Raw genomic sequence first — 23,468 nt, forward strand, 5'->3', positions numbered from 1 at the left:
GTTATGTCAATTTTACGTTATATTCTATGCGGTTATCCGCCGCCGTCGCCGCGCGCCGTTACATCATTGTTGCGCGATACGCAGTGAACTTTCCGGATATTTCAGTGAAATATTACATCAAGTACAGTATACAACTCGAAATAGAAACTTGATGAAAATCCCATAGACTAGCATTTTCCCGTTGATGTTAGCTCGCAGTAATGCTATAATAATGCACTCTCAAATTGTTATTTAACTGTGAAAATAATTATTGTCTGCGGGATTTTGATACATACAATAATAAATCTTATGTTGATGAAAAGTTTGTAATGACGCGATACACGTTATATTTGAACTGTATTTTACAACACGTTGAATTGATATATTTTTAATTGTCATTACGATTTATATTATGCTACATTCATTGGTGAGTGTAAATTATCTTCGCTCCTTTTTCGTTCACTACTACGGCATAAATTCTCGCGCGGCGTAGAGATATTGGATTATTATCTTAATTTAAGAATCATATAATTTAGAAAGAGATAATAGAAAGCTAATTCAGCAACTGGCCCGAATATCGTTGATACAGTTGCGTCTTAGCAAACAGTGTACCTATGCAAAGCGTGCCTGGGTACAGATCGTCTGACAGCAAACGTAATCGCAAACGCTGCTCTCCCAGAGGTATCCGATGTAACACTTTGTGCATACGCACGTTGCCCGTCCACTCGCTTTAACACCGGCGATCGCTCGCCACGGAGTATCTAATTACTTACGTATCGGAACGCATCGGCGACGCTCATAAACGGAGCCCTTCGCCCAGTAACTGCACCCAGTTGCAACTACCGGATAACGACGTTGCCATTTGCGCAAACCATAATTGATGCCAGTCGATTTACGTCGAAATCAGTTATTCAAGACATGAAATCGGTCATTTATTGGCTAAATTATTTTTAGACTCTTGTTCAGAACCAGATAAGTGTACACACTCTCTCTCTCTCTCTCTCTGCAAAGAAAAAAAGCTACAAAAATCGATCACGTATTAAAGAGAACGGTTTAGTAGAAAAGTTTTAAAATAGCTTTAAATCGAGACACCAAATACCGAAAGGAAGTAAATGTTAATGTCCATTTCCACCAACGCAGATTAACTTTGACTTCAGTTTAACTTACTCTTTATCTTTCTTTAGTTCTAGAATTGAAAAAAAAGAGTAATTTAAACTGAGATCAAAGTTAATCTACATTGGCGGATGAGAGGTTTAATCGAGAAGAAATTAAATTTACAATTTGAATCGCCTGCTAATAGTTCTATACAACATTTCTTTAATTACATATATTATTGATTTCTAAGAAAAATATTGAATATTTGAAATTTATTCTATACAAGTGAAAATTATTGTTTAATACAAAAAACTAAATTATTTTTATGCATTGATTACTTGTGCACCATGCAGTATTAAAGTTTTTTTCTGGTACTGTCAAATTTAAATAATTATAAGGTTGTCAATAATTCATATTTTCAAAACCATAAACGATTTTGTTAATTTCTCAAGTCTGATAATAAACAGCGTTTAACATTTGTGCATAAAACTCATTAAATTACACATAGCTTACCCGATATGTAACTGTAAAGAATGCATCATATTAATTTTTTTTTTTTAATTGAAATTGACGTTTAAACGAGACTGAAATTTTCACGACCACGTGTGTTGATAATTTAATGGAAAAATTTAATTGAATTTGAAAACAACATTGTTGGGGAAAAATAATTGTTTAGGACAATTAAGTTGCTAGAACGTCGAAATATCTCGCAGTCTTTCTTCGTCATGCTTGAACGTCCTACATAATTATTTTGATGGCCCAAGAAAATTATCTTCAAATCTGTGTCCAGCTAAATTTTTAAACCCTTCAGCACAAAACCGTTCTTTTCCCTGCAGCAATTAATTGCGTTGACTTATATAAATTGCAACGTGCACATAATTGCAACACATACAAGCATGGTCGCAAAAAGAGAAATTGCTGAGATTTCGCTGTAGTGCTTTCCGTTATGGTTTCGCGAAAACTCGATTGTACCCCGTTTAATTGTTCACCTTCTGTACTTGACAGATCGCAGCGATATTTGTCGAGCGCAGAAAACGAAGTTTTGTACCCCCTTTTTTACCCCCTCGCGCGATTTTGCAAAGTTCTTGCAAGTTTCATAGACTTAATCGCGTTCCGAGCAAGATGCAAAGCGAGTCGCGAGCGTAATCCACCGGCACCGGATGCGCGCACAACTCGTAGAATTTGCAAAAATATGCTTATACACTGGAACGCATAGTTAAGTTTCTTTTTTAAATAAAAATATGCGAGTTACAATACTTGCAGTAGTTTCTTGAACGCGGAGCGTCTTTTCTTTACTTTTCCCGACAATTTGTATGCTGTGAGGAGGCATATGGAAAAACACTTTAGACAAGACTGAACATAATTTTAATTAGTTTTGCGCTAACGTCAATTTAAGGAAAAAACATTGTACGTCAAAAGTTGTGTTTTAATATTTCACGGAGCAGATCGGGATGGAATAAATAAAAAAAAAAAAAACTGTAGCATTTTCATGAAAACGCATTACTTCCAAGTTACTGTCCAAGCAAAATGAATGATTACAGTTCCCGACTTAAGCGTTAGATATAAAAACCAAATACCCACAACTGTCTCGCATAGCTCGACAAGCTGCACGTATCTCTCGCCCTCGTCTTCTGCATTCCAGAACTGATGGAATTTCCGACCGTCCGGAATTTCGTTCTGTTTATAAGAGCGAGCAAAGGGCAACAGTAGAACCGTCCCGCGAATTGTTACCGTCAAACACCATTAAAAGATGATAATCTCAAAAATTATACACTGGAATAATTATAGTTTTTTAATTTACTTGACGTATCTTATTTTCTTTTTATTTGTCTCAATCACGTTGTCATCGTGAGATCGACACAAGATGGTATCTTTATTGTAAAACTTTTCTTATCAGAGAGATAATCTTGAAAAAAATTGCAAAAGTGCGCGATTGAGTTATCTTATTTGTTTCGTTTGATATTCTTCTCAATTAACGGCGAATTGAAGATGTATCAGAATACGAGTTCAAGGAATAACTCTCAACTCAATCGAGATAGACACAGCAAAGATTCCTTTTCTCCTTATCGGTGTTTTCTCCTTTCTTGTGCTTCTAGCGTTCTATTGAAAGCCAACCGGGCTTCTCGAATTTTGTTATGCTATGAGAAAACGAGTTTCAGAGTACAAGTGGAATTATTTCGCACCGTTAGTTCTTCTGTTTGAAGAGGAGCAAAAAGTAGAAATAATGTAATTAAGAAAATAACTGCGATAACTGCGAGCATGACGCTGGTAACAAAATGCATACATGCTTTCTTCCGCGGAAGTACGTATTTGTAATAATAAAACAATATTAGAACTTGATTTTATTTTTATATGCTTTAAACGATTTTTTGTGCAAATAAGTACCTATAATGAAATATAATACAGATGAAGAGAATAAAAATTTCTCTTACAATAACTTCACATATTTTAAATATATATTCTCATTATTTATATATACTCTACATTATTCTATCTTTTACGATATATATTTTACTAACGAAAATTCAAATTTTGAGGCATCTGATTGATGAATTGAGAAAACTTGAAAATCGAATGATTTGTAAATAACACATCTCTGCTTACATTCCTTCACTAATTTATAAATAACTATATATTTATAATCCATTTTTATCTCTTTTCAATTGTTATTTAACTTTGCTCCCGAAAATTTCATAAATCTCGTCCGTATAATTTCTAAACATATTCATTCAGTGCCTCTTGTATATACAAAAATAATAATGATGATAAATTTTCTTTTAAGTAAGAGGAGGAAGTTATTCTATTTCCACGCTCTCTCATGCGCACGATATAATTACTTTCGTACAGCTTTAATGTATATATTTTAATTAATCACACAATAATGGTCAAAACTTGCAAAGTTGTACACGATAAATTGGTATTAAAAAATACCAAAGTTATTACATTATTACGCATTTGCGAAACTTTGTAATGCTAATCCCTGCATAAAGTTAATTTATATCTGTTCTGCAACGATCGAATATATTATATTAAATTTGCTTTTAAAAAAATTTTTTATATTACGTAGAACGATAGATGAAAATAAGCGAATTCAACCTCTCTTTCGATCTAGAAAAAAAAAGTAATCTATCTCAAAAATTTTAATCTATCTAATTTATTCGTTTTAGCCATAATAGGTTTTATTGCTAAAAATTTTCGATTTGTTCACCTATGAAATTTTTTGTTTTTATTAAGAATATCATAAATATTTGACATTCTATCACTAATAAAGCTAGTCGTGATAAGGGACAACTATTTGACCTAAATTTTTTACACCGGCCGTTTTAATTATCACGGAACGTGACGAGAAAAAAATAATAATTTGAATTGCATCTCTCGTGAATTACATATCGTAATTGCTCGCACGTTTCGGCTTTATGAGATTTCCTCGGATCTGCCCGATTCTTTTTCTTTGGTAACTCGATGGTCGTTAATTAACCGCGCAGAGCTCACTAATCGAATAACGAGAGGAAATGCGATTTATCTACGGTGTTAGTGGACGCGTCGGAATTAATAAATCGACGATGGCAGTTAACGATCAACGAGAATGATTCGTAATGACACGAGAACGGCAACGATGACAAAGGAAGCCGAAAGAGAAGGGGGAGGGGATAAAAGAGAAAAAGGCAGCTACGAGGATCACAGGTTGCGCGGGACAACTTTATTTTGTCTTGTTGCAGCGCCGCTCATCCAACCTACTTAGCGTCAATTAATGGGTCTAACGATGATAGACTAGCAGGCAGTCAATATCGAGAACGCGCTTTGATAAAACACGGCGACGGTGATAATTATAAATCCTCGCTTTCCCACTTCCCGAGCCGGAACAATAAGCCGAATGAGAAGTGCACGTCTCTTGGCTTAGAGAAATGGTGTGAGCGATTATGAATCTGTCGTTTTATACTAATGGCGCGATAATTGTCATCTATAGTACGTCGTTCGATGTCGCGTTCACCGCGGAAAAAGAGATAGTGTCTCATTGATTAGCACGTATTTATGGTACTGTAATTTAACGGAATCCCTTGAATTATTAGGCTATTCTTTCAATCTAATTAATGGAAACGAATTGAACAGTTATAAATAAATAGCACGGATTTAAGTAAATACTATAAATAATTATATTAGAAGATTTAAGAGGCCAAGAAACTAGCGAAAATACGGGTATTAAAATAAAATAAATTTAATGTAAAAATGTTATAAATTGAACTTTTAAAAATTACACAGACTGTTTATCAAGCATCGTAAGTTAAGAAAATATAACAAAATAAAATGTCACAAATTATAAAAATAATACAAACAACTTGGAATTGAATTTGGTAATGTTTGGTAATACAATGGCGTTAAAACAGTAAAAGGCTATATTAAAATTGATGTAAAAATATAACAGATAATAATAACATTTATTGTTAATTAATCCTTTCATGCCTGGTGAGACATGTATATCCCAATTCTTTAAGAATTTATATCTTCTACAAAAATAAAAATAGCGACTTCTTTCTAGATTCAATTTAGATGAAGGATGTGACTCTTCATAAAAAAATTAACACCTGTTTACCTTTTGATCTACAAAATTTGTTATATTTTCTTAATCGATGATACTTTGATAGCTAATGAAGACTCTGTATAATTTCGAAACGTTTAATTTATAATATTTTTATATTTATATTTTATTTTAATATTTACTTTGTTTCATTTCTTGACCTCTTAAATCCTTCAATTTGCTTTGCACACATGAGCTTCGTTTGTTCTTTTTCAAAAGATAATCATACTTTATAAGCTAATAAATATACGTACAAATTTGTAATCGATAAAAGAAGTGAATAATTGAGTTAAATTTTATAATGACTTGCGGTTATCGATTTTCGTGGACTTAATTATAGAATTTATCGGGAAGGAGAATCGTTAAATATTGAAATATTATGAAGAAGAATAAAGGAAAGATGTCAATCCGATTAAACTTTCTTCGAGAGAGGAGCGATTCCAAATTAGCTTATAAGAATCCATGTACGAAGGAAGATACAAATAATCCGGAAACTCTGTTCGCAACGCGTAAATCTTTATACCCATGTACATTTTAGTAAAAATTCTATTTTCTTATTATTCTATTTTTTCCGTGTATATTTTTGTTTTAAAAATGAATATATCTTCTTTATATCGATTCTTTTTTTCTTTTAAACGCAATACTTATAGGATTAGGAGTAAAAATCTGAAAGGCTCAGTATACTTGCGTTACGATTATTGCGATGGAGTTCTAGTAAATTCTCTTATAATCTCTCTTGATAAAACAATTCCGCCCGAATCTGGCTGGAGCAAAGTGATTAATTGCTACTGACAGCGCGACGATCGCGCGCAAATGCGACAAATAAACGTTTCGAGAACACCCATTACTGGCACGTTGACAATCTCCAATCACAATGTCATGCGATTACCGCCGTCAATTTGCCCGGAGCCAATATAAACGGACGTTGTTTTGTACGATGCAAATCCGTGCGGCCGGCAATGCAATAAAATTCATTTCACTCCGCGCATTAACATATTAAAACGAACGCGCGCGCGCGCGCGTGCCCGTGTGTCGTGAAACTTCGGTATTAGCGTTTTGTAAAAAGTTTGTGACTCGTAAAGCATCGCCGCACCCTCTGCAACTCGCCGCTTCCATTTGCTACAGCGGAAATAATGTACCGTTTCGCCAGCGCCTAAAATTACACTGTGACAGTTTATTAACGCGCCTCGCGCGTCACGTCCTCTTGATTACGTTCGATAATTAATGTAATAATTAAAGCTATTTATATCGAAAATATTCTCACGGATTTTTTTGACCAATCTCTAACAAAGAAGGTATTGCTTTAGAGAACACTGGAAGTAGGAATGAGAAGGAAGGAAGGAAGAAATAAAATTTTGCGGATAGGAAAATAATTCAGCCATTGGGCCGAATAATAATGTATCGCTATAAGAAATATTAAACATCGAACATATTTGAAAAAAAAATGTTTATCGCGAGCTTCTTCCACTTGTTTTCATTATATCTTGATAAACAAAGATTTAAAAGGTAATCAATTCAATAATCAATTTATCAAAGTAGGCCAAAAACGAGCAACAAACCAGCGGACGCTAGTTAAAAATATTTAATCTGTAGCTAGAAATATCACAAATGATACAGAGAACCAACTTTCAACTCTACTTAGTCCTCTTCAGTCGTGAAAACTTAATAAAATTTAACTATTGACGGATAATAAAAAATTAAACGTAAAAAAAGACGTAAAGTAATAAACACAAATAGGTCGGATTGACATGCGCAATAATATCCATAGAATCTAAGCTTGATTACATTCAAACGTCCTAATAGTTCTTCATCTCGAAGATCTCTTCTACTTTTTTTTTTATTATATCAAAGATTTAAAATTTCGTATCGTCAAAGTATGCTAATTACGTACGAGAGTTTTGATACTGAGATTTCATACTCATTAAATTATACCGCTGTTTTAAAGTCTACTTAATGATGCAACTATCGTCTTTAGCTTGTAAAGTGTCACGTCTCGTAAACGATGCATAAAATAAGGGCGAATAAAACAATGGGTGTGCTCAGATATTACGATAATTACTTTTTCTCTCTCTCTCTCTTTAACTATAAATGCAATAAATGTGTTGGTGGTGCATTTACGAACTTTTTTTTCACCGTGTAACGCGGCAGAGAAACGTCAATGCCTATCACGGGCGTGCACACACTTACACACGCATGTACGCGCACCTGTTAAACGCCGGGACAACTTCGTTACTAGACATGTGCACACACTAATTAAAACGTTCTAGTTCTCTGCGGCTGGTCGGAACAACAAGTGGCACACGGAATCCCTTCTGCCACCTCCATTTCGCCCATTTACCCCGTTATTTAAGCCAGCCATTAGCAAAAGCAATTAGTTCTCGATTAATTACGTAGTTGTAAGGACAACTGTAAAAACAAATAATTCCACCTTTACCGATCTTGCGTTTGCCAGTTTGTCGCGAGCAATTCGCTGCACGACACTCTTAGCTTAATCGGGCAACTTATTTATTTACGAGATGTTAAAATTATTAAAGTTATAATAATTATAATAAAACTAACCTCATAAGATAAAACTTGAGAAATAACTTGTATAAATCCAATCAAAGAATATATAGAATTAGATGATCAGCTTATTATCAAAAACATATATCTTATAATTGTTAAAATTATAATAATAATTAATTTTGTCACAATGAACGTGTGAGAGATCTGAAAAATTCAGAAACGACAGTTGCACATTTTTTCACGCGAGCATGGTTACAGAATGTTACAGGATGTAAAATGTCGCAAACTTGCGACGCGAACTGTCGCTCCTCGATGATGAAAATTTTTGGCGCGGTCTGACGTATTGTATTTTTTGGAATTTTTAATGGTGAATTGTACTCCCCCAAAAGGGAAAAGGTAAACATTTACGGGCGAATCGCGCTTTTACACCCTCTTCGAAAGCCGTGTAACAATCGAATACGTGGATTACACGGTTGATTGAAAAACTTTGCGCCAGTTAAGCACCCCGAGTCCCTTTATCGATCGAATTTACAAATTAATCTGAAATCCCATTTAAGTGTTATCTTCCCATCTTATCGAAAGAATGAAATTTCCATGAGTTTCGACCGACAGTAAATATATCAAAATTTATACATTTTTTTTATTTCAATGACAACGGAGAAGCGTTGTAACTGGTACAATAACGTAAGTTTTCTGGCGTTTTATATATCTTCCAAAGCAACACGAGGAAACTTTGTCAGGGAGGCAAGGAGAGAGTAATCATTTTAATGATGCGTTTAACTATTAAATTCAATTAGTTTAGTGCATTTTTTTCTACCGTTCTCTTTTTTTACAGCTTGCTGTAGCTCCGCAAAATCTAATTGCAGGTTCTTGTATTTACTTCGGTGTTATCTATTTCTCTTGAAAACGTCGTAGATGTACATTATCATGGTTGCATGCTGCTACTCAGCATAATGCACAGCTAGAACGACCTCGAGAGAATGCCGAGGTGTGTATGTGTGTGTTTACGTCGCCGTGATAACGAGGGCCACGCTTCGGAGGAAGGGAGGAGCTTTGATCTCGCATCGTCGATCAAAGAAAACGCGACGACTCACACCTCGCGCTCTCGCGAGGCATCCGCGTTACATAAATGCCTGTAACTCGTTATTTTCCGAAAGATATATTACTTTTGTGGCGCTGCGAGGGATAGCGCGATGCAGCCGAACGTCGAGAAAAGTAGATTGGGTAATTAAGCAAAGCTGTGGCTTGCTGCGCAAGTTTTATATCTATAATTAAAGAGATTTGATAGTTTAATGAAGATATTATGTCTGAAAACAGTGAACGAATTGTTAGAGCAATTGTTTGTTACAATAAAAATTTTTAACGTAACGAGTTTTCTTTATTACAGCAGCAAAAGTAGAGAAGAGCTGCTAACTTTACCATTTAAGCTATTTTTTTTATTATATTTTACGTCTGGTGCTGTTTTGGATGCAAGTCATAATTCGAAATTGTAGTTTGATGTTTCAGTCATCTATTACATATTGAACCTTTCAATAATAACAAATTTAATTTGTCATAAGCTGTAACATGTTGCGAAAGATGTGATTTAGAAAATCGGTCGTCTGAAGCGTACTTGCGGTGTCTTAAATCGTACCGTTCTTCGAATTTAATCGAAAATATCTAACTTATGAATTAAAGTAATTAAAGATTATAAGAAACCACATTAAGTAATATTTATTTTATTAATGATTTATCGAAAACGGTCAAATATTCAATAAATTACAATGAAAGAGTAAGAACACCGAAATAAAAGTTTTAATTTGAATTTATTTTTGTATTGACATATTTTTATAAATAGCAATTATTAGTTTTACTATTATCACTCTTATATCATTTCTTCATAACATTCGTGATATAGTACGAATTAGGCAATTTGATAGAGTTTAACAAATATGATAAGTTATTGTATAATCGCTATTTTTATTCGGCTGCATATAAAATTTTGCTACTTTAACATGGAAAATTGACTGTCCGTATATTAAAGTTATGAATCTGCCGAATCAGTGAAGTCCTTAGTTATTTTAACAAATTTTTTTCCGTGAAACAAAATTGAATTGTAACTGCATGATTTTCAAGAGCGCCGTCGAAATTTGCGACAGTGCCGTCGCAAATCGCAATCGGTATTCACAATCACAAAAGATACAATCTAGGATTGTCACGATTAGCGTATGAAGCCTCGGTCGATTTATGCAACGGCCATTCATTTTAATTAAACAAATCGCGCTTTGATGTTATTGTTAACGCATTACGATTACGGTGCCGTGATTGCCGTGTCACACAAGGGGCGTACAATGCGATCCCGCGTGTAGAAACGCGTGCTTCATTGTGCCCGCCATCCTTTATGTGCGTCCTATCGTTGATCCGCGTGTATAGACCCTTCGGGCTTACGCTCGCGAAGCTGTCGCCTCGCAAACACTACTGCATAACCGGAATCTGCAATAGTGGCGGGATGTGGTGACGAGCCTAAGCGGTCGATACCGAAGCGAAACCGGGGCGCAATTCGCTTTTGCTTTTCACGGAGAACAATACTTCGGCCGGACCACCGCCGGATGCGACACCTGCGTATAACGCAACTTCGCTCTCGGTAAATCGAGTTTGTCTCGCCAGGTATAAAGTGTCGTTGGATATCACACGGATTTATACGCGCCCGGGAAAAACCCGATTACAGGCGAAAAACACGCGACTGTCTTTTCCCGATTTCGATGAGCTTCGCGATATGTCACGGGTTACCTCGAATCAATAGATTCGTCTCTATCAGTCGGGATGCTCGTGTCACATTTCACGAGCGCAGGATAATAAAAATGTATCTCACGCGAGAACTTGACTGTATTAAAAGCTCAGAAGGAAAGGACTTGTCCTTTAAAAATTTTGTTTGGCACGAAATGTAACAAAGTTTTTTAACTTAAAAGTATTTTAAATTTTTGTCGACAGATTACTGCAAGTAACAAACATTTTACTAAATTTAATATAGCTTCTTAAAGAAGTTCCTAGTGGTATGAAAGCATTCGCCAACTGGCTTTGTTCCGCTTTCAAATGTCTCCTTTTAAATATATTTATATATATTTATATATATGTATGTACGAATATAAAGTGAAGATATTTTTGTCTTTATACGAGAAAGTTTTTCTTAATTGACATTTCTCTGACATTTATCAAATATTTAATTATCATACGTTAAAACTAAAATTTTATCCGTCTTTAGTGTTTTATAATTTTACATTTGCGTTGCGTAAACTTTTCAAAAGAGTCTTCAAAAACCATTTGTCATAAAGGTGTACCTATATGTTTTCACATTTAATGCTCTTTCCTCGTAAGCCTGCGACACGTTCACGGCTGAATTGCGCATCCTTTATACAAAGAAGAAAAAAAATGGCATCATGTTTGGTGTTAACGGTCAACATTCTCTATATAAAAAAAAAACGGGTCGGTGCACAATACCCTTTAGTATGCATGCATGAAAATTTTTGGGAAACGAACTTTCGTGTCGCAGGAAATGGCAACACCTCGGGCAATACTCGGGCCACAATTTGCAATGACACGGAATAATTTCATTTTCCAATTTCTACATCATATAATTTATGATTCTTTTGTTTCGCTCCCGCCAACATTTTCGCACTGGAAAAAAAAATCAGCTTGATTAATTTTGTTTCATTGCATTGAAAATATAAATATATACCTTGTTGCGGAAAGAATTCACGGCGCGACGGGAGCGTCGCGCGAATATATTGTATAGATATTGATTAACGAACGAGTGCTAAATTCTCTTCCAAAAGAAAAAAGAAATCTGTACAATGCGCGAGGCAATAATTTATGAGCAAACGTGACAGAATCTATAATGCGATCGACAGTGCGCTACACGCAAGAATCATACATCATTTCTCGGCGCAGTAAGAATAGCACCTCGTTTACCCGGCTCGTACGCGTCTATGAAAAATCTCCGCGCGAATGTAACGTGACCTCCGTCAGACAGATTTCCCGGCGTCTCCCATTTACAGAGGCATTACTCGCCGTAGTCGTCTGATCGATATTTCCATATTCAGAAACGTCTGTGTGCCCCCGGCTTAACTTGTCCCAACTCTGAAACATCGCCTTTTTCGTCGTTTTCGCCAGACTAATCCTTAAATTTATATTCAACGAGGGCCCTTTCGGTACCCGGGGGAGCCCTGCGAAAGGATGCAGCTCCCAACAAGAAATAAATTGTCGATGTCCCACCACGCCCCGCACTTTGCGCGCGATCGACATATTTCCTGCCTCCGCGTATCTGCCGCGTCCCCGCGCGCGTCGCAGATTTCTGTTTATCCACCGGAACGAATTCAACGACGCGAGTGACACGTGCCACGCGCTTTTATCGCGGCTGATTCGGCAGACTTCGATAACGCGTCTACGCGCTCGCGTAAAGCACTCCGGCGAGAAATGACGAGAGGAAGTGGAGCGGAGCAATAACGGGCCGTCATAAATTGCACTTTTCGCTCTTTCCTCTGTTAAGAAAACAAACCTCATCCACTTTTCCGCAACGTGGAATGACTGACAAGACCGAGCAAGCGTGTGGCCTCTCCGAACAACGCGTTACAACGAAGATGATAAACTTTAAACGCGGAAATTAAGTTTTTTTTACGTCATCCACGCATTCGCGAAATTTATTTATTTGTATCTGTATCTACACTGAGAGAAAAACTTATAATGGTGACAACTATAACGGGATAACCATACAAATTTTGTTAATAGAATTATAATATATAGTTAACTATATTATAGTTATTACAACTAAATTAATGGTTAACAGAATAATTGTAATATTACAATTATTTTTTATTAGTTCTTTTAACTATAATTTTGTTGTACTAACTATAATATAGTTCACTTAACTATATATTATAATTCTATTAACAAAACTTGTATGGTTGTCCCCTTATAGTTGCCACCAATATAATTTTTTCTCTCAGTGTAAATACTGAAACACAATATCCGAACTATTTTTCAGATACATTAAGATAATATCTTCAAAGCATTCTTGGTTTGTAAAACGAATTTTTTAATAGTAAAAACACGAATAAAATGATTGAATTAACATTGAATTAACTAAATAACGAGCGCTTGCAATACTGTATTGTATTGAATACTAAAAAAAAAAGAGAGAGCGATGATACGTCTTTTTTTCATGCTATAATTACGAGTTTGGTTGGAGATTTCTTTGATATCTTCCTGTTTTTTAATTATTTAAATTAATAATAGAAATTTAATTATTATTTAATATTATTTCTTAATTAAATTTAACAGATACTCGTGTGGAAATTTTATTTATGTTTCACATTTATATAAGTTTGTCGTCACATTTCTAGAATTTTTTTATTAAAAAAAAAACTGTGACAGTGAAAGACTGCATGATGTAGTTTACATCGTTCTAAATTGGCGTTGTGTGTTTAATCACGTTTCGTATTCTGCATCACGTTTCATATTCTCTACTTTTAATTAGATCATTACGGAATCATTATATTCCACTAACGTTAATGAACATTTGTTTAATACATCTTTTGTGTATCTTATCACTGTCACAATAAGATACTATAATTTCCAAGTATCTGATATGAATCTGAGATACTTTATCTAAGTATTTGTAGCTAGATACCTTTTTACAAAATGTATCTAGAGACATTTTAAAAGTATTTTACCTATCGCTGTTTGTGCTTGCACACATACTTTAACAGATATTTAATATAATTTTATCGGAAGTTGGAATATATATATATATATATATATATATATATATCAATGATATTGTTCTTTAGTTGTTATGAAAAGAAAGATGGATAAAAAATATTATTGCAAGGTTTTGGCTCTTACTGTGAATTATTTATTTCAAAATAATGTATTTGTGAGATTTTATAAGGTTTTCTATCTCATGTAAAAATATTTTTAACTGTTGATTTTTTACGTTGATTTTATCCTCAAAATAAACTTACGTGTATCATCCGCGCACGTTCCATGATCGCCGCTTATTGGGTGAGAGAAAGAGAAAGGGGGGGGGTGGGGGGAAGAAATTCGAAGAGGGATGTGTCCGAGAGACATTACGTTATCCTTATTTACCCAACTGCTCATCTATCAATAAAGTCATCCGACCGACTATGACGACATAATATTTTCCAGTCAATATTTGTCCGCGATTTTGCGTATTGATATGGAGAGCCGGCGTAGCATCACGGAAATATCGAGTCAATATTGGCAGGTTATTGCGATACTGATCCGTTATATACACTGCGTTGCCGCGTACATCGTCATCATTGTCGTCGTCGTCGTCGTCGTCCTCGTCGTCGTTGTCGTCGTCATCGGTAGAGGTAGCGTCTTTTATTATCTATCACATTGCACTCGTCTCAAACAATATGAATGTCCAACCTTCGAAAATAGCCCGTGCACGAGTTGAAGCAATTACGTCATCGGTGCAAGCGCACGACTTGCACATTGGGAGACGAATAAATACGGATCAAAATAGCAATAAACCAGATAGATCGCGAGCGAATCGGCAGACTCACTGTTTCATCCATTTTGAGGATACAAAGCTCATCGGCGCATCATTTTGATCTTGTTTACGGTATTACTCGTCACTACGGTATCGCTCTCTGCGATACAACAACATGTAAAAATTGACGATATCGATTTCGTCGTTTCGAATCGCAATTACCTTGGTTTTAATCCCGCCAATTGTCAACTAACGAATTGCCTAATTCTAAAATCCATGTCGCGCTGAAAAGATAAAATCTTGAAAAATTTTTAATACAGAAATATTTCTATTAACTTTCAACTGCTGCAAGAGCAATATTTATACGGTATATATTATACGAAATATGAAATAAAATTTACTTGATTTCAACTGTTTTAATATTTTCATGCAAAATATTTTTTATCCATCTTTCTTTTTATAACAACTAAAGAACAATAGCATTGATATATATATATTTTTTTTTTCAACTTTTGATAACATAAAATTATATTAAATATCCATTGAGGTACGTGTGCAAGTAGATTAAACGCTGCGATATAATAATGAAAGATTAATCATTTACAAAGGGAATAAATAATGCATAATTTTAATATGAAATTAAAACAAATATTAATCGCCCAATCAATTATTCAGAGACAAATTTCCAAATAAACAGTTCGAAATAAAGCAGCTCGTGATTTTGAGGCGGCAAGGTTTATCAAAATAACGAACACTTGAATGATCCTTTGTAAAGTCCTAGCGTAGAATACGTTGTTACATTGTATTATTAGCTTAACCCTCGTATAAAGTTCTCCCTGCGTCAATGAATTTTCGCTGAACAATTATTATCGGTAATCCATATCCTGTTTTGTGTACAGACGCATATTATATCTACCTACCGCAATATTCCGTGATATTCTATCCGGGCTGATACGCGTGTAATCAATTGTTCGTTATAGAAGATGGATTCAGAATTAGCAATCGCCTATGGTCAATCGTGTATGTTTTAACCCCCAATTATTATGATAATGTCGAAACCGATCTCAGCATAGGTATTTTGTATCGGTATTAAAAGCTTTTCAGCTAATTGTTTTTCCCAGTTGTTTCCTCCCCTTCCCCCTCCCCCCTCCCCCTCGTCACCCCAATTCATGCGTGACCTACTTTTTATCTATTTCGCCGTGAAGGCGAATTATTTAAAGCAATTAACTCAAAATACAGCGTCATTTTTTTGCCACGGTCAATTTGGTTCGTGTAACGTAATTACTTTGCTCCAACCATAGTGGTTGAGAGTTAGTCACATAATTATAAAGTTGAGAGTTGTAATCACATAATTAATTACGGATGTCTTATCTGCGAAATTTTTGACATTTTACATATATGAGATAATAAATATATTTTACATGTGGGTTATGTGCAGATTATACATCTGACATTGTGTTACAATGAGAAACAGGATATTCTGCTTTTTTGGGGATAACTATAACGACCGCATACATAAGTGGGTTTTGGTGCTTGGATATTTATCATATGATTCACATCTAGATATGCATACTCAGGGGAACAACGTATCATGAAGGAGATTCAAGCTTTCAATTCGTATATTTAGGGTGTCCCAAAAACCAAATGTTTTAATAACTTGTAATTGATGTTAAATGTTAGATGTTAATTTGAGTTAATTATTGATTAATGAAAATATGGAACATTTTGATTACATTTTAAAGTCAAGGTTGTACTACAAAACCATATATTTTTAATTTTTATTTCAAGTATCATTCACTTTTTTTTATAGAATTTTAATTTAAATAGAATTCAAAAAATATATAACAATAAAAAATTGTTATATACGATTTTTTTTAGTGTTCTCGCTTTAAAAGATTCATCTTCTTTTTATAAAAAGTTGATGTTTCAGAAGACATATGACGGTTTTGGGACACTCTGTATAATATTTTGCACATAATGCATGAAGATGTTCTTATGAATTTTAACAGACTGTATACATAGAGAGATCTTATGAATTTTTAACGAAAGTAGGACTCGTGGTAGGCGGTCAGATCACTGTGTTCCTTTATCCCGACGAAAGAGAAAGAAATACCCGAGATACAGCGCAACATAATCTCGCGTTCGTCTTAACTTCGTTTCCTTGATCGTCCGGAACTTCCGACAACTGTAACCGCACCTGTCGAAGCGGAAAAGCCTTATTTCTTCACCGCTGATAAACGCGACGTGATACAATCTCTAAAGCGCAACAATCCACGATGATTCTGCGCAGCCATAATTGACCAAATCATTCACGCGACACGTTCCTGTCGTGGAACGTAATATGTGCGCGTCAAAGTGAACATTTTTTTAATCTCGTTTGATTCGTGATTTCTTCATATTAAACTCGACATTTATTATTTTTACTATTTTTTTTATTATCTAAGCAATTTTTGCGTTACCGTTCAATTCTTGAGATTAGCGTAATTGATGCTCACGTATTATTTATCTCATAAAAATGACACAGTTACATCGGAAAGTTAAATAGTTATTACGTTTGACGTCTTGCATTTTTCATGATACAATTTTTATTTCTTCGCTTTGATCATATTTTTAAATATTGAAACGTATGTAATGTTGCAACAAATATAAATTGAACGGTTTTTGCGTTCCTAAGGGATTTTCGGTGAGCGAAGATTAGGCGAATCGTGGAAAACTGTTCGAATAAAGATAACTTTGTTCCTAATGTAAAGCTAGTTTACGATCGTTACTCAAGTTTGAAAATATTTCCACGAAGACTTTATTACTAACTTCACCACAGTTTAGCTTATCGGATAACGGCACGATCGATAACATCTTAAGATCTACAAACTTCACGTACATCCGTCGTGATTTAGAAATCTACTTCCCCGTCCGATTTATTTTCCGAATTAGACTTACTCAAAAGTAGATTTATTTTCTGTAAATCTACAAAATTGTTTCTTTTATTTAAAACGATAAATTTTACGGAACTTTGTGTAGCATCTTCCAATTTCACAAACAATTGGATTCTCAACTTGGCAAATTTGAGCAAATAAGTGTAAGAAGATTAAGTAAGACGATTTACCGTGCTGTGACGGCCAGGATGAGAAAGATAGAGGAAAAGTTTCCGTTTCTTTATTTTTGTTACTTGTATAATTATTCCGAAATACTTTTTTTACAGAAATGTAAATAACAGTGATTAACAAGTAAAACCGGAGATTATAGACCAAATCACGAGCTTACAATTAGTGTAAGTTCTAGATTTAATAATAATTTATTTAATATGTTAGAAAAACCAATAAAAAGAAAAACTCTTAGATACCACGCTATACAATTAGAAGAAATTTTTTTTACATGTAATAACGATCATTTGTCGACTTGCATTTACTCTTTTCTATAAAGTCAGATCTAAATCCAAGATTTGTAGAGTCTCAAGATCGTGCATAACAAAATCTGAATGATCGGTAATAGGTGAACCTATTGGTGTCCCGTGAATTTGTTTAAAAGTAGTGCCGTTAAATGTAAAAAATTTAGATGTTAGGACAAATTTTATCGCTAATATAAATTCTTGGTACGGGACGGTGATATTTTTTTCAATATCTCAATCCACGTCCTTCTCAAACCGTCCATTGCAAGATTGAGCGGGGCATTGGTAAACAAAGATATTACGTCAAACGAAATCAACGCGTGTGTTAATTTAATTTGCCCGAGAGACTTATATAGCTCAACGCTATTTTCTACGTGACTTAACGATCGTGGAATGTTTTTAGAGATAATTTCGCGCAAGAAGGACGCTAGAGTGGACGGAGAGTCGTACCAACGAAAGAAATTATTATTCTTAGTGAGATGTCTTTTTTTACGCAACTTGGGGAGTCCATAAGCTTTCGGAAGTAAGCAGCTAGCTCTTTAATAATAATATAATAATATTTCTGTTCCGTTAGGTATTATATTTATTTTGCAACCATCTCTCCTCTAGATTTTCTCCTATGCTTGCTAATGCGTCTTTTCTATACAGTATCATAGGTGGTTGTATCATGTAACATTTCCTCCATCTTATTAATGTACATTTCTCTATCCATCGCGACCACTGCATTCCCCTTATCCGCACGCGTGAACTATATGTTCGGATTGTTCTCGCGAAGACACAAGGTAACTCTGAACATTGAGATCAATTTCTCGTCAGTCGGATTATCTTTATTCAATAATAAATAAATTTTATGCTGCTACATTTCCAGGTCTTTAATAAATTCGCGTACTCAGTCCTTTTTTTTTATTCATGCTGACATTGGGTGGACAAAACTTGCTACCCAATTGTAATAATTTAGAAACTGTATCCGGGATGTTGCTGCCAGTGAGATTTACGAACCACCCGTTATTAAGTCCATCAATAGATTCGCACTGCTCTCTTACGAAATCCATTAGGTTTGTGAACGTACTATTAAGAGATCCGATATCCCTGGACGTGGATTCTGTGATTGTAAACGGCGATTAAATTAGACGTAATAAATAAACGCGCTTAATCTTAAGAGATTCACCTCTTATACGTGTACGATAAATAAATGATATAAAAGTATTTTTATACGGCACTCAGCTGTACAAGATCGCTCGAGCGATCAAGAGAACGACTTGTCACCGATAAAAAAAAGGGAGTAGCAAGCTCCTGAACAAAGAAACGAAGCTTTACGACTCGCGCGTTATTCGTTACCTTAATCTCATTTTCTGAGAGAGAGAGGTGCGCACCTCTCCTTTAAAGTCCAGAGTCATTTCGACTTAATAATAATGGCGAAGCCGTTTCACGTAATACATATAGTATAAACTCGTAGATTATTCCGGTAGGATTTACAGCGGTAAATCTGGACCAAGGAAATGAAAGGCTTTAAAACTCGCACATTTACCGGCGCTCCGAGAGGTCGTTTTCTACAATCATCTCCGTTATTCCGACAACCGTAAACGGCACGAAGCGCATTTTTACCCGACGTCTTCCGGTCCGGTGCGCAAACGGAAAACGGTGGAAAACTTGGCCGGCGCGTACCACGAGACTCCCTCCGCGATATATACACTAGATATATACTGGAGAGATAAAAATTCGCCGCGGTGAACAGGGTAAAAGAAGAAGACGCGAAGTGGAGATAGAGAAGAGACGAAGAGAAGAAAAAGAAAGTGGTGAGGTAGAAACGAAGGGGGAGAGAAAGAGAGATGTAAAGACCTGCCGGGGGAGCCGCCGTGATGAAAGACGGCAGAGACAAGAGAGAGAAGAAAAGACAGAACAGCGGGGGGGAATGAGCGAGAAAGTTCAGCGAGTGTGCAAATTTACTCACGATTGTGTGGTACGTTTTGGCGGTGCGGCAGGACTGTCGTCGCCGAGGGTGGAAAAGCACGTCGGATCCCCCGCGAAAGAGGCTCACTGCTATCCCGGCCCTCATCGCGCAGACGTGCTTTCCATCCCCTCTGCGTTTACGTGTACACACGCCGGCGCGAGCGGGCAGCGGCGCGCGGCGGGTCGGCACGGGGGTTGAACACGGGGCTGCGCGACGGGAGAGCACGGTTGGCGGAGGGTGGCTGGAGGCCGACGAAGGGACGAGGCGCTCTCGCTCTCTCTCTCTCTCTCTCTCTCTCTCCCTCTCTTCAGGAGTGATCGGTGGACGTAGCGCGACTGGGAAAACGAGGGAACCGAAGGGATCGGGCTCTTGCAGCGAGAGTGGCATAACGTGACACACGAATAAATGTTTCGCGCGTCAGGACAAAAATATGTTTTCTTCCGTCCGAGGCTATATGGGGGAGGGGGGTAATTTTTTTTTGCCTAGAAGTAGAATTTTGGTGAAATCTTTTGAGCGAAACGCCGTCTCAAAAATACTTTAATTGAATTGCAATGTACGGAATTAGTTAGGTTTAGAGCTATCGACACGTCATTTATTTCCATTTCACTGTACCAGTTCTCTCTCTCTCTCTCTCTCTCTCTCTCTCTCTGAGAGTTTACATTTGAAAATTCATTTCGTTTGAGAGCCCGCGTTGTGAAAATATATTTTCACAGTGTTTACTACACATATTTAAACGTGAAATAAAATTTCTGCACAAACTAATGAAAAACAACTATCGCATGCATCCGTGCGACGGACTTCTAACAATACGTATCGTTGATTGGAAAGAATTATATACGGCTCTGTGCACATATGATTTTCAACGATTGAAATATAAACGCGCCATGACACACGAATATGTTTTTATCATATTCCATATCGCGCGGATTTGTGTGCGTGGTGCGCGCAGTGTTAAAAATTGTATCACAAATTTGCAAACGACCCCTCGAGGTCTATCCCGTTTTAATAATAATTCCGTAGAAAATATTTCATACGCTGCGCATATACGCGCATTAATCTTTTTCTCTCCTCCTTTCGTACTTATTTAGCCATAATTAGAGGAAAATGAATTCATTTAAACTTCCAGCGTATCGAAAGAGAATTCCACCGGTAAAGGGTTAATATCGCGTAAAGTAAACAAATATTTGATCATTAATCGTACAACGTTATTGCATTCGCAGTCTACGCCTACATTGTGCACGATTCATCTGAAATATAACAAGTGCTACAATTAATTAATGGCATGACCTGGTACCCGTATTTACATTTGTTTCCTTTTTTTTTATTTTTTCGGCGCGCAGAGTTCAAAAGGGCACGGAATTATTGCAATCAAATGATAGTCGTAGAACAATTATTTAATATAATTGTGCAAATGCAAATGAGAACAAGAGAATATGACCGTTTTGTACAACCTTGGCTAAAATTATAAAGCACTTACACCTATTTCATTTGTCTGACATTTTTTTTATTTCTATTATTTCAAATTAATTACATTATACATAAAGAGTTCTTGAAACAAAGGAAAATTTACATTTGAATTTCTATTTAAATCCTTCAGTTAAAAATATTAAAAAATATATAAAGTGCCTTATAATTTTAGTCAAGGCTGTACACGCACGCGCACACATTGAAGACTTCCATTTTAATGACGTTATATTCTCTGATGAATTCGAAACCGATTGGTGGAAGCCGTAAATGTGAAATTTGTAGTGACATTTTTTTATTGAGATTACAATATACATCTCTGAAATTGAACGGCTACATCAAAGATTTAAAGTTTAATCGTGAACTTTCACTTCTTAAGCATTCAAATTCTCTATAGTCTTCTATCGAAAACAAATTAAGGTCAAAGGAACCATCAAAATTGAACATGGAAGGTTCCGCGCGCGAAGCTTTTCTGTGGCTTATTTGAAAATTTGCGATGTCAAAGTTTTGATTGACTGGCGAAATCCTTAAAATTAAGTTTAGATGTTTCGAGGGGGGATTTAGCCATTCGAAGGGGTCGCGCGAGCTTTCTCGCAAAATGAAATTTCTTAATCATCCGATCGGGACAACAAAGAGTAATTGTACGGAGCGAGTTTATCTGGTAACTGTCTACCGTCGAGGAAACGGATCCAATAACAACAAGATTTCCCGAGTTGCCCCTTTGAAGATTTGCGGCTAATTTCCGCGTTTATGGCGCGCCAAAATCTTAATTGCGTCAGGGGACGGCTCCGCTAATATAATTGAGTCGTTGCCGAGAAATGTCGCAACCCCTCGTTTTTTTTTTTCAATCTTCACGGGGATTAATGAACTTTGTTATCCATTAGCAAAATACTTCGTAAAATAGCTGTTACGCATTCAATAACGTATAATACATCGGTGGCGCGTCAGGGAAGTTTTTAATCACATTAGTTACGTGTCGCGGTTTCCAACATTTTCCCGTTAAATTTAATTAAACTGATAAATTTCGTATTTGCGGCGCGGTTATCGCGTTGTTACGTCTTCGAAATGTCACGTGTTCCCCTCGACAAAGTGGCCATCTGATAAAACGAGAAAGCGTCATAAAGTTGTAAACGAATTCATTTTACTACACACGGGCTCATTTAGCCGGTAGATACGACACTATAATTTACAGGAGACAAACTCGACCGTTTTCTCAGCCGTTTTTCCTTCTCCCTTCCCCCTCCCCCTCCCCCCGTAGGAGGATACAATCTCGAAGGATCGTACACAGGGAAAGAAAATAATGATGGGCATTATTCAGCGGGATGCCCGCGCCCCCAAAGAGCTGCCTCAAAACTGGCTTTTCGATATCCACAAATTACGCTCTCGATCTTCGACGTTGGAAAATAACAAGAAGCTTTACGTTATAAATGATTACTCGGCATTACGTTCCTCCGTCTCTAATTGCTCGTAAATTGCTCGGAAGCATTTATATTTCTTCGCAATAATCCGTTACTCGGCGAAACATAATGCCGGCGATACGGGAAAAATAAGACCCGCAATTGTTTACGATTCTTCGAAAGAAAGCACCTCGATTCTATTCTCTCGTTGCTATGATCGTCGTGAAAAATTGAATTCTCTTTGCAATTTGATAAACGATCAGGGAGTTTGTCAAAACGTATAGACCTTAATCTTCCTCGTATAAAAAGGTATGTAGAGAGAAATCAAATAACGGCGCGCGATAAGAGATTGAAGGGTTTGCCGCAGCAGTGCGCTAGCCCGCATTTTCTACGGTAAAAATAATTTCTAAAATTAAAATAATTAACACAATGGTAATAAGAAAGCTTTCTTCGGTCGCAGCTGCATCTTAGTGCCAATATTTATTCGTGTGATTTTATATACTTCTTTGAATTCAATCAGAATGTGCACCGAATTTTTTCCGGTCGACACAGCATGTCGAAGAAGAATTAGTAATATCACGATTTTTATTAAATTAATTAATTTAATATAATAATTGATGCTG

General features: G+C 36.0%; 1 protein-coding gene across 2 annotated transcripts in view; it reads right to left on the reverse strand.

Annotated features, from left to right (window-relative positions):
• The window catches only part of LOC105199633, a 161,511-nt gene extending 141,445 nt beyond the window's left edge, over positions 1 to 20,066 (reverse strand). For both annotated transcript variants that reach the window (XM_039452493.1, XM_039452492.1), the window contains exon 1: positions 19,985 to 20,066. The gene's annotated coding sequence lies outside the window, so the exon portion shown is untranslated. The remainder of the gene's footprint in view (positions 1 to 19,984) is intronic.
• Positions 20,067 to 23,468: the final 3,402 nt, after the last annotated feature.

This window comes from Solenopsis invicta, chromosome 8, assembly GCF_016802725.1.
Source record: "Solenopsis invicta isolate M01_SB chromosome 8, UNIL_Sinv_3.0, whole genome shotgun sequence".
Taxonomy (NCBI): Eukaryota; Metazoa; Arthropoda; class Insecta; order Hymenoptera; family Formicidae; genus Solenopsis; species Solenopsis invicta.